This window comes from Balaenoptera musculus, chromosome 14, assembly GCF_009873245.2.
Source record: "Balaenoptera musculus isolate JJ_BM4_2016_0621 chromosome 14, mBalMus1.pri.v3, whole genome shotgun sequence".
Classification (NCBI taxonomy): domain Eukaryota; kingdom Metazoa; phylum Chordata; class Mammalia; order Artiodactyla; family Balaenopteridae; genus Balaenoptera; species Balaenoptera musculus.
In genome coordinates this window covers 50473784-50486828 of record NC_045798.1, presented here as the reverse complement: position 1 = coordinate 50486828, position 13045 = coordinate 50473784, and the positions used below count along the sequence as shown (strand labels likewise).

At 38.9% G+C, this 13045-nt stretch overlaps 1 pseudogene; it reads left to right on the top strand.

Annotated features, from left to right (window-relative positions):
* Positions 1–318: 318 nt before the first annotated feature.
* Positions 319–5026, top strand: LOC118906723 (annotated as a pseudogene).
* The last annotated feature ends 8019 nt before the right edge of the window (positions 5027–13045 follow it).

The following is a 13045-nucleotide window of genomic DNA, read 5'->3' as shown; positions in this document are numbered from 1 at the left end:
TTTGCAAGATAACCTGATAGACATTCTTTAATATGCTGTATTTTCCTGCCAGACAGCTGTAGCAGCCCCTGGACTTATTCATCCAAACCCCTAACTTTGAAGGGTAGTGAATTCACTTAAGGAAAATAAAAGGCTTTATCCATACATCTTTCAATAATTTCCAGAATTGGTCTGCTTGAGTGGCTGGTAGCTCTGCGGTAGCGTTCTTGAGGTCAGTTGAGATCATAGGTAATCTTCCTTGAAGCGATGAAAGATCATTTTATAAAACCAGTTCATGTTTTGGAACAGCTAGTTATTTTTGCTTAAAAGAAGGTGGCAATGAGGAAATTCTACAAGGTATGAGGAAAAGTACAACGTGACAATACGCTGCTGTCTTTTCATATTGTATGCATATTTCAGTGCATCTGTCATTTGGAATGTGGTCTTCTCCAGGTCAAAGATCAAAAGGTTTAAATATGTGTGACTCAGCATCTTACATACTCATGGCTTTTAATGTTGATTTAAAATAAACACTTACACAATATAAGGCATGTATGACAGACTTTCTTGTGTGTAAAGCATTATATTAATTAAAGGTCATAGCCACATCATTCTGTACTTTAGGAATTTAGATAATGATTCTCCTCTCGTTTCTTTTGTCTGCTACCAATTTTAATGTAGTCCAGTGATAAATGTTTAAGAATATGTGCTTGCAGTGTTCTGATAAAAATGACTATCAAATGTGAATACACTCCACACGTCCTTCATATTCCATCACTCATTATTGGAGGAAAAAATGTGAATAGTTTATTGGTAAAAAGTTCAATTAATCTGCTGACAACTTAAATCATGCTTAATGGCTCCTAAGGATGTGGGGCTTTGGGGAAAAAAAGGTATGCTCTTTGTTGATGAGAAGAGTGACTCCCTGAAGGACCAAGAAAATAATTTCACCTCCTACAGAAAAAGTCAGCACACAATTATCAAATCTGTTTCCTCGCAGTGTAATTATCTCAGGTAAACATTTCTTCTTTCATTACATTTATAACCGTTTGGTAACTCTAAATGTACCAGTTTTATGTGGATTCATCCACAGATATGTAATAAAGTAATATAGTTTGTTTAAAATTCTTTTTTAGGGCGCCTTCAAGATGGAGGAGGAGTAAGACGTGGAGATCACCTTCCTCTCCACAAATACATCAGAAATACATCTACATGTGGAACAACTCCTACAGAACACCTACTGAACGCTGGCAGAAGACCTCAGACTTCCCAAAATACGCCCTCAGGCGACCTACATGCAGAGGCGGGGCCAAATCCAAAGCTGAACCCCAGGAGCTGTGTGAACAAAGAAGAGAAATGGAAATTTCTCCCAGCAGCCTCAAGAGCAGCGGATTAAATCTACACAATCAACTTGATGTACCTGCATCAGTGGAATACCTGAATAGACAACGAATCATCCCAAAATTGAGGCGGTGGACTTTGGCAGCAACTGCAGACTTGGGGTTTGCTTTCTGCATCTAATTTGTTCCTGGTTTTATGTTTATCTTAGTTTAGTATTTAGAGCTTATTATCATTGGTATATTTGTTTATTGATTTGGTTGCTCTCTTCCTTTTTTTTATCTTATATATATATATATATATATTTTCTTTTTCTCTTTTTGTGAGTGTGTATGTGTATGTTTCTTTGTGTGATTTTGTCTGTATAGCTTTGCTTTGCCATTTGCCTAGGGTTCTGTCTGTCCATTTTTTTTTCTTTTTGCATAGTTTTTAGTGCTTGGTATCATTGGTGGATTTGTTTTAGGTTTGGGTTGCTCTCTCTTTCTTTCACTCTTTTTAAAATTATTTTTAATTTTTTATTCTTAGTAATTTTTGATATTTGAATAAAGTAGTTTATTTATTTATGTTGTATCCTTCATTCTTCTTCCTTCCTTCCTTCTTTCCTCCTTCCTTCCTTCTTTCCTTCCTTCCTTCTTTCCTTCCTTCCTTTTCTTTCTTTCTTTCTTTCTTTCTTTCTTTCTTTCTTTCTTTCTTTCTTTCTTTCTTTCTTTCTTTCCTCCCTTTTCTTCTGAGCCATGTGGCTGACAGGGTCTTGGTGCTCTGGCCGGGTGTCAGACCTGAACCTCTGAGGTGGGAGAGCTGAGTTCAGGACATTGGTCCACCAGAGACCTCCCAGCCCCACATAATATCAAATGGCAAAAGCTCTCCCAGAGATCTCCACCTCAACGCTAAGCCCAGCTCCACTCAACAACCAGCAAGCTACACTGCTGGACACCCTATGCCAAACAACTAGCAAGACAGGAACACAACCCCACCCATTAACAGAGAGGCTGCCTAAAATCATAATAAGGTCACAGACACCCCAAAACACACCACTGGGCGTGGTCCTGCCCACCAGAAAGACAAGATCCAGCCTCATCCACCAGAACACAGGCACCAGTCCCCTCCACCAGGAAGCCTACACAACCCACTGAATGAACCTTAGCTATTGGGAGCAGACGCCAAATACAACGGGAACTACAAACCTGCAGCCTGCAAAACGGAGACCCCAAACACAGTAAGTTAAGCAAAATGAGAAGACAGAGAAATACACAGCAGATGAAGGAGCAAGGTAAAAACCCACAAGAACAAACAAATGAAGACAAAATAGGCAGTCTACCTGAAAAAGAATTCGGAGTAATGATAGTGAAGATGATCCAAAATCTTGGAAGTAGAATGGAGAAAACACAAGAAACGTTTAACAAGGACCTAGAAGAACTAAAGAGCAAACAAACAATGATGAACAACACAATAAATGAAATTAAGAATTCTCTAGAAGGAATCAATAGCAGAATAATTGAAGCAGAAGAATGGATAAGTGACCTGGAAGATAAAATAGTGGAAATAACTACTGCAGAGCAGAATAAAGAAAAAAGAATGAAAAGAATTGAGGACAATCTCAGAGACCTCTGGGACAACATTAAACGTACCAACATTTGAAATATAGGGGTTCCAGAAGAAGAAGAGAAAAAGAAAGGGACTGAGAAAATATTTGAAGAGATTATCGTTGAAAACTTCCCTAATATGGGTGAGGAAATGTCAATCAAGTCCAGGAAGTACAGAGAGTCCCATACAGGATAAATCCAAGGAGAAACATGCCAAGACACATATTAATCAAACTATCAAAAATTAAATACAAAGAAAAAATATTAAAAGCAGCAAGGGAAAAGCAGCAATTAACATACAAGGGAATCCCCATAAGATTAACAGCTGATCTTTCAGCAGAAACTCTGCAAGCCAGAAGGGAGTGGCAGGACATATTTAAAGTGATGAAAGGGAAAAAGCTACAACCAAGATTACTCTACCCAACAAGGATCTAATTCAGATTTGACAGAGAAATTAAAACCTTTATGGACAAGCAAAAGCTAAGAGAATTCAGCACCACCAAACCAGCTCTACAACAAATGCTAAAGGAACTTCTCTAGGCAGGAAACACAAGAGAAGGAAAAGATTACAATAACAAACCCAAAACAATTAAGAAATGGTAATAGGAACATACATATTGATAACTACATTAAATGTAAATGGATTAAATGCTCCAACCAAAAGACAAAGACTGGCTGAATGGATACAAAACAAGACCCATACATATGCTGTCTACAAGAGATCCACTTCAGACCTAGGGACACATACAGACTGAAAGTGAGGGGATGGAAAAAGATATTCCATGCAAATGGAAATCAAAAGAAAGCTGGAGTGGGCACTCCAGCCCCGCCCCACTCCGCCGGGGCCGCACTCCCAGAAGTGCAGTGGGGTCACGCGTAGGATCTCCTGGAGCAGTTGGTCAGCATCAGTTCACAGCACATGGCTCAGCACATGGCTGAGTGTCTGGCACCAGGCATCCTAGAGCCAGCCTGACTTGGTTGCTGAGGCGGTGTCATCCCTGACCATTGCCGACATGTTCCTTGCAGCCAGCGAGAGCCTAGCCCCGGCTCCCCCTCAGAGGTTCATCTGCTCCTTCCCCAACTGCAGCCCCAATTACAACAAGGCCTGGAAACTAGACTCGCACCTGTGCAAGCACACAAGGGAGAGACTATTTGTTTGTGACCATGAAGGGTGTACCAAGGCCTTCGTCAGTGACTACCACCTCAGCCGCCATGCCCTGTTCACACCGGAGAAAAGCCCTTTGTACAGCTAGTGGCTGTGATCAAAAATTCAACATAAAATCAAACTTGAAGAAACATTTTGAAGGCAAACATGAAAACCAGCAAAAACAATATGTATGCAGTTTTAAGGTTGTAAGAAGACCTTTAAGAAGCATCAGCAGCTGAAAATCCATCAGTGCCAGCACAACAGCGAACCACTGTTCAGGTGTACCCACAAAGGATGTGGAAAACACTTTGCTTCCCCCAGCAGTCTGAAGTGACATGGGAAGGTCCACGAGGGCTATATATGTCAAAAAGAATGTTCTTTTGTGCCAAAAACATGGACAGAGCTTCTGGAACTTGTGAGAGAAACCCATAAAGAGGACATAACGTGTGATGTGTGCCAGAAAACATTTAAATGCAAGGATTTCCTGAAGCAGCACATGAGAATTCATGCCCCGGAGAGGGATGTGTGTCAGTGCCCCAGGGAAGGCTGTGGCTGCACCTAAACCATTGTGTTCACCCTCCAGAGCCACATCCTCTCGTTCCATGAGGAGGAGCGCCCATTTGTGTGTGAGCATGCTGGCTGTGGCAAGACATTGGCCATGAAGCAGAGCCTCAGCAGGCAGGCTGTTGTGCATGACCCTGACAAGAAGAAAATGAAGCTCAAAGTGAGACCATCTCATGAAAAATGCAGTCTGGCCTCTCGGCTCAGTGGGTACACCCCTCTTAAAAGGACACAGGGCCAGGGTGTGTCTTTGTCCAGAAATGGGGAGTCGCTGAACTGCACTGAGGGCAAGGTGCCCTCCGCCGTGGTGACACTGGCCCCAGCTACACACCAGACTGCTTTGTTTGAAGGACCGCAGACCAGCCAGCTCAGTTATTTTCTCTCAGAAGCACGTTTTTATTAAAATCACTGGTGCAGAGCATTGGGAAAAAAAAAAAAGTAGAGTAGCAATTCTCATATCAGACAAAATAGACTTCAAAATAAAGACTATTACAAGAGACAAAAAAGGAAACTACATAATGATTAAGGGATAAATCCAAGAAGAAGATATAACAATTGTAAATATTTATGCACCCAACATAGGACCACCTAAATACATAAGGCAAATGCTAACAGCCATAAAAGGGGAAATCGACAGTAACACAATTGTAGTAGGGGACTTTAACATCCCACTTTCACCAATGGACAGATCATCCAAAATGAAAATAAATAAGGAAACACAAGCTTTAAATGATACATTAAACAAGATGGGCTTAATTGATATTTATAGGACTTTCCATCCAAAAACAACAGAATACACTTTCTTCTCAAGTGCTCATGGAACATTCTCCAGGATAGATCATATCTTGGGTCACAAATCAAGCCTTGGTTAATTTAAGAAAATTGAAATCATATCAAGCATCTTTTCTGATCACAATGCTATGAGATTAGAAATCAGTTACAGGGAAAAAAACATAAAAAACACAAACACATGGAGGGTAAACAATATGTTACTAAACAACCAAGAGATCACTGAAGAAATCAAAGAGGAAATCAAAAAATACCTAGAAACAAATGACAATGAAAACACGACCACCCAAAACCTATGGGATGCAGCAAAAGCAGTTCTAAGAGGGAAGTTTATAGCAATACAATCCTACCTCAAGAAACAAGAAACATCTCATATAAACATCTCAAATAAACCTAACCTTACACCTAAAGCAATTAGAGAAAGAAGAACAAAAAAACCCAAAGTTAGCAGAAGGAAAGAAATTATAAAGATCAGATCAGAAATAAATGAAAAAGAACTGAAGGAAACAATAGCAAAGATCACTAAAACTAAAAGCTGGTTCTTTGAGAAGATAAACAAAATTGATAAACCATTAGTTAGACTCACCAAAAAAAAAAGGGAGAAGACTCAGATCAATAGAATTAGAAATGAAAAAGGAGAAGTAACAACTGACACTGCAGAAATACAAAAGATCATGAGAGAGCACTACAAGCAACTCTATGCCAATAAAATGGACAACCTGGAAGAAATGGACAGATTCTTAGAAATGCACAACCTGCCGAGACTGAACCAGGAAGAAATAGAAAATATGAACAGACCAATCACAAGCACTGAAATTGAAACTGTGATTTAAAATCTTCCAACAAACAAAAGCCCAGGACTAGATGGCTTCACAGGTGAATTCTATCAAATATTTAGAGAAGAGCTAACACCTATCCTTCTCAAGCTCCTCCAAAATACAGCAGCGGGAGGAACACTCCCAAACTCATTCTACGAGGCCTCCATCACCCTGATACCAAAACCAGACAAAGATGTCACAAAAAAAGAAAACTACCGGCCAATATCTCTGATGAACATAGATGCAAAAATCCTCAACAAAATACTAGCAAACAGAATCCAACAGCACATTAAAAGGATCATACACCATGTTCAAATGGGGTTTATCCCAGGAGTGCAAGGATTCTTCAATATATGCAAATCAATCCATGTGATAAACCATATTAACAAATTGAAGAGGAAAAACTATATGATCATCTCACTAGATGCAGAAAAAGCTTTTGACAAAATTCAACACCCATTTATGATAAAAACTCTCCAGAAAGTAGGCATAGAGGGAACTTATCGCAACTTAATAAAGGCCATATATGACAAACCCACAGCCAACATCATTCTCAATGTTGAAAAACTGAAACCATTTCCTCTAAGATCAGGAACAAAACAAGGTTGCCCACTCTCACCACTACTATTCAACATAGTTCTGGAAGTTTTAGCTACAGCAATCAGAGAAGAAAAAGAAATAAAAGGCATCCAAATTGGAAAAGAAGTAAAAGTGTCACTGTTTGCAGATGCCATGATAATATAGATAGATATTCCTAAAGATGCTACCAGAAAACTACTAGAGCTAATCAATGAATTTGGTAAAGTAGCAGGATACAAAATTAATGCACAGAAATCTCTGGCATTCCTATACACTAATGATGAAAAATCTGAAAGAGAAATTAAGGAAACACTCCCATTTACCACTGCAACAAAAAGAATAAAATACCTAGGAATAAACCTACCTAAGGAGACAAAAGACCTGTATGCAGAAAACTATAAGACACTGATGAAAGAAATTAAAGATGATACCAACAGATGGAGATATATATCATGTTCTTGGATTGGAAGAATCCACATTGTGAAAATGACTATACTACCCAAAGCAATCTACATATTCAATACAATCCCTATCAAACTACCAATGGCATTTTTCACAGAACTAGAACAAAAAATTTCACAATTTGTATGGAAACACAAAAGACCCCGAAGAGCGAAAGCAATCTTGAGAAAGAAAAATGGAGCTGAAGGAATCAGGCTCCCTGACTTCAGACTATACTACAAAGCTACAGTAATCAAGACAGTGTGGTACTGCCACAAAAACAGAAAGATAGATCGATGGAACAGGATAGAAAGCCCAGAGATAAACCTATGCACATATGGTCACCTTATCTTTGATAAAGGAGGCAAGAATATACAATGGAGAAAAGACAGTCTCTTCAATAAGTGGTGCTGGGAAAACTGGACAGTTACATGTAAAATAATGAAATTAGAGCACTCCCTAACACCATACACAAAAATAAACTCAAAATGGATTCAAGACCTAAATGTAAGGCCAGACACTATAAAACTCTTAGAGGAAGACATAGGCAGAGCACTCTATGACATAAATCACAGCAAGATCCTTTTTAACCCACCTCCTAGGGAAATGGAAATAAAAACAAAAATAAACAAATGATACCTAATGAAACTTAAAAGCTTTTGCACAGCAAAGGAAACCATAAACAAGACGAAAAGACAATCCTCAGAGTGGGAGAAAATATTTGCAAACGAAGCAGCTGACAAAGGACTAATCTTCAAAATATACAAGCAGCTGATGCAGCTCAATATCAAAAAGACAAGCAACCCAATCCAAAAATGGGCAGAAGACCTAAATAGACATTTCTCCAAAGAAGATATACAGATTACCAAGAAACACATGAAAGGATGCTCAATGTCACTAATCATTAGAGAAATGCAAATAGAAGTACAATGATGTATCACCTCACCCCAGTCAGAATGGCCATTATCCAAAAATCTACAAACAATAAATGCTGTAGAGGGTGTGGAGAAAAGGGAACACTCTTGCACTGCTGGTGAGAATGTAAATTGATACAGCCACTATGGAGAACAGTATGGAGGTTCCTCAAAAAACTAAAAATAAAACTACCATATGACACAGCAACCCCACTACTGGGCATATACCCTGAGAAAACCATAATTAAAAAAGAGTCGTGTACCACAATGTTCATTGCAGCTCTATTTACAATAGCCAGGACATGGAAGCAACCTAAGTGTCCATTGATAGATGAATGGATAGAGAAGATGTGACACATATATACAATGGAATATTACTCAGCCATAAAAAGAAATGAAATTGAGTTATTTGTAGTGAGGTGGATGGACCTAGAGACTGTCATATAGAGTGAAGTAAGTCAGAAAGAGAAAAACAAATACTGTATGCTAACACATATATATGGAATCTAAAAAAAAAAAAAAAGATTTTGAAGAACCTAGGGGCAGGACAGGAGTAAAGATGCAGACGTAGTGAATGGACTTCAGGACATGGGCAGGGGGAAGGGAAAGCTGGGATGAAGTGAGAGAGTGGCATGGACATATATACACTACCAAATGTAATATAGATAGCTAGTGGGAAGTAGCTGCATATCACAGGGAGAAGAGCTTGGTGCTTTGTGTCCACCTAGAGGGGTGGGATAGGGAGGGTGGGAGGGAGATGCAAGAGGGAGGAGATATGGAGTTGTAGGTATATGTATAGCTGATTCACTTTGTTATACAGCAGAAACTAACACACCATTGTAAAGCAATTATACTCCAATAAATATGCTAAAAAAAATAAAAATAAAATAAAATTCTTTTTAAAATTGCACTTATTTTTAAAAGATCCATTTTATTTTATTTTTTTAAGATTTTTTTTGATGTGGACCATTTTTTAAAGTCCTTAATGAATTTGTTACAATATTGCTTCTGTTCTATGTTTTGGTTTTTTGGCCATGAGGCATGTGGGATCTCCCCAACCAGGGATTGAACCTGCACCCCTTGCAGTTGAAGGCAAAGTCTTAACCACTGGACCACCAGGGAAGTCCCAAAAGATCCATTTTAGATCATTACATTTGAAAAAATTAAAAATTCTTAAATTTAGAATGAAAAAATCAAAATCATTAAAAAGCACAAATTATATAGAATAGCAGTCTCCACAGAGAAGGCAGGTAGGAACAGGGATTGAAATGTAGTAAGAGAAGGTTTTTGACAATAAGGTGTAGGAGAAGAGAAAATGAATGAATTAAGATACTTTGAGAATTGTCAATTTTAGGCAAAATTTAGGTTAATTATAATAACAATTAAATGTTAAAATGGACTGAACACTTATCATGTTATATGTGTGATGTTTTCCATTTAATTCTCAAAATGATCCCTCAAAATGGATGCTGTGGTTTTTCCTGTTTTCAGATGAGGAAACTGAGGCACAGATTTGTTTCTTAAGATCATAGAGCTTTAAGCTTTTGAGTCTGTGTCAGCCTGAAGAAGTTGGGGTTCAAGTTCTTGAAGACTCTGCTCTGCTGTTCGGGCTGCCGCTCTTCCACCTCTGTGTTTGCCTGCCAATGTTCCACTCTGCAGGGCCATGTTCCATGGAGATAGCTGGTCAGATACTTTTCCAGAATGATGTTCACTCACTGACTCCACTTCCTCACATCCATTTGCCTGATCAACCCTGCAATCTCACCACTTTTTATAAAATAACTTTGTATTTTGAAATAGTTTGACTAACCGTGGTGGTGCAGTGGTTAAGAATCCGCCTGCCAATGCAGGGGACACAGGTTCAAGCCCTGGTCTGGGAAGATCCCACATGCCGTGGAGCAACTAAGCCTGTGCGCCACAACTACTGAGCCTGCACTCTAGAGCCTGCGAGCCACAACTATTGAGCCCACGTGCCACAGCTACTGAGCCCATGTGCCACAACTACTGAAGCCCATGCACCTAGAGTCCATGCTCTTCAACAAGAGAAGCCCCTGCTCACTACAACTAGAGAAAGCCCACGCGCAGCTGTGAAGACCCAACGCAGCCAAAATAAATAAATAAATAAATGAGATAGTTTGACTCACAAGAAGTAACAAAAATAGTCGGTATTATAAGTATTTTTTTAATTTAGCCATTCTAATAGGTGCGTAGAGGTATCTCCCTGTAGCTTTAACTTGCATTTCCCTAATGGCTAAAGATATTGAGGATTTTTTCATGTCTTTACTTGCATTTTATATATGCCTGGTAAAATATCCGTACATCTTTCATCTATTTTCTAACTGGATTGTTTATTTACTGCTGAGTTTAGAGATTTCTTTACACATTCTGAATACAAGTCCACTGTGAGGTACATGATTTGTGGCTTATCTTTTCATCAGAGCAAAAGTTTTAATTTTGATGAAGTCCAATTTATGGATTTTATTCTCTTAGGGATCATGCCTTTGCTGTCATGCCTAAGAACGCTCCTATTAACTCCACATCATGACGTTTTCCTCTTACATTTTTATCGAAAAGTTTTAGGTTTTGCATTTCATATTTAGATCCGTGAGTTATTTTAAGTTTTTATAAGGTGTGAAGTTTAGGCTAAGGTCCTTTTTACTCTTTTGCCTGTGATTGTCTGATTGTTCCAACACCGTTTGTTGACAAGACTATCTTTCCTCCCCACCAATTTTAAAAAACTACTCTCACCATGGTTGCCAACAGTCTCCTATTTTCCTAATCGAAGGAACAGTGGCCTGTAATGAATTTTAGCAATGTAGTATTGATGTAGACGGTGTGCTTCATAACAAAGTGACACCAGGAGTTCACTCACCTGGATGTTGAGAGGATGGAGGGGAATGCTGGTCCCAGCCACCACCAATGGAGGAATGGCACACATTCAGGGATGGTGGGAGTAGTCCTGCCTCTGTACATGCCCTGCTCAGGTAGAACAAACCAGGTCTGTCCACACATCCTTTTCCAAACTGTGATAGAACACGATCTTTCCAGAATATTTTCCACCTATACTTCTTGAAATAAGACAATATTGTAGTTTTAATTTCTACTTTTACAATGACTTTTTTTCCTATTGCAAAACTAATATATGCTCATTGTAATACATCTGGAAAATATTAAAATACCTCCTCCTCTTCTTTTTGCATTATCCCTTCCTTCCCTCCTGTTCTCCCTCTTCCAGCTCCTTCTCTTCTATTTTCTTCTTCTTCTCCTCATTCATGGGGATGATACACATAGACCTTGCAATGGTGTCTACTTCTGTGGAAGAAGAGGAAATAAGAGTGAGTGGCTGAGGTACATCGATGGATAGATACAGAAGTTGAAGCGAATATGGTAAAAAGTTAATATCATTTAATCTTGGTAGTAGGGATACAGGAGTCTCTGTCTGTTCTATCCTGGTCTGTAGGCTTGAAATGTTTCAGGAATAAAATGAACATGAATAAAAGCCCTCAAGGCATTCACTTTCAGATGAAAAGACACTAAACATTCATCACCTTTTTTATTAAAATACACTGACAGAGATGTCAGAAGCAAAGTAGCCCCACCATCCCAGAGATGGTTGAATGCTGCTCTTTATACTGTTTAAAATGCACCAGTACTGTTATTAAATGACATGAAAAATAAGAGAATATAATCTATTCTAGATGTTTGGGGAGGTGATGGACGATATTTTCTCTTGCTCTTTTTATAGGCATGCTATTTCTTGGCAAATGTGACAGAATGAATAAATGACCTGTATGGCAATTTTGGGAAATTTCCCAATGTGTTAAGACAATAAGAACAGGCAAGTGAACTGACTGCAAGCTATTAGCTCTGCAGGTCAGAATTTCCCTTCAGAGTCAAGTCACACATTTTATAGAAGGTTTTCTAGGTTTAGTTTGCTGATGGGTCTGTTACATTCGAATATGTTCCTTTTTGGCCCCCATGTGCCACCTGATTAGGCTCCAGAGACTTAATATTGAAGTATAAATATTAATAGGTTCTAAAGATGGAGGTGTCTGTCTAAAAGGTGTAGCATTTTAAATTTGTACTGTATAGTGGTGTCCATGTATTAAAGTGAAGCAGAGAATTAGGGCAATCATTTAGATGATTGAAGAAAAAAAATTTACAAGTCTCCAGTTACCTGGACATTTCCAGCTAAATCTATTTTTGGTACAAAATATTCAGAAAGTTACTTAATCTATACATGTCTATGCAAAATGATGTCAAACTTGTTTGCCTGTTCCTGAACACATACTTTCACACATATGCTTTTTTTCCCCCTTTGGAAAAATGAGAGCAATGCTTTTGCTTGGAAAATTTTCTAATGTTGGAATCTTTTCTCACCTTGGACAAGTATCTTACTCCCTCTGGATCTCCCTTTCCCTGGCTATAGATTGTAGGGTTTGGACTTTATGAACTTTAAGCTACCTTTTATCTTCATGCTTGTAAATAAAAACCCTTATGAGTCCCCCCTCCTATTTTTAAAAATAAAAACAATTTTATTTTTTTATGGTCCTAACTAGATCTGTGAATCTGGGGATTAAATCAGCATATAGATGGGGTTTAAAGCCAAGACTGACTGAGACTTCATGAAATCCCCAGAGAAGTGAGGTAGAGCAAAGCGGGCAAAGGACAGAGCCCTGGGGCACTCCAGTGTTTAGAGGTTAGAAAAAGGAGCAGGAACCAGCAAAGCAGACTGATGGAGCAGCCAGAAAGGGAGAAGGAAAACCATGAAAGAGTGATGTGAAGCCAAGGGAAGAAAGTGTCAGAGAAGAGGGAGTCACCAGCTGTGCCAGACCCTGGGAAGGGCAGGGGGGTAAAGGGAGGACTGAGAATTGATCATTGGATTCAGCAAGTCCA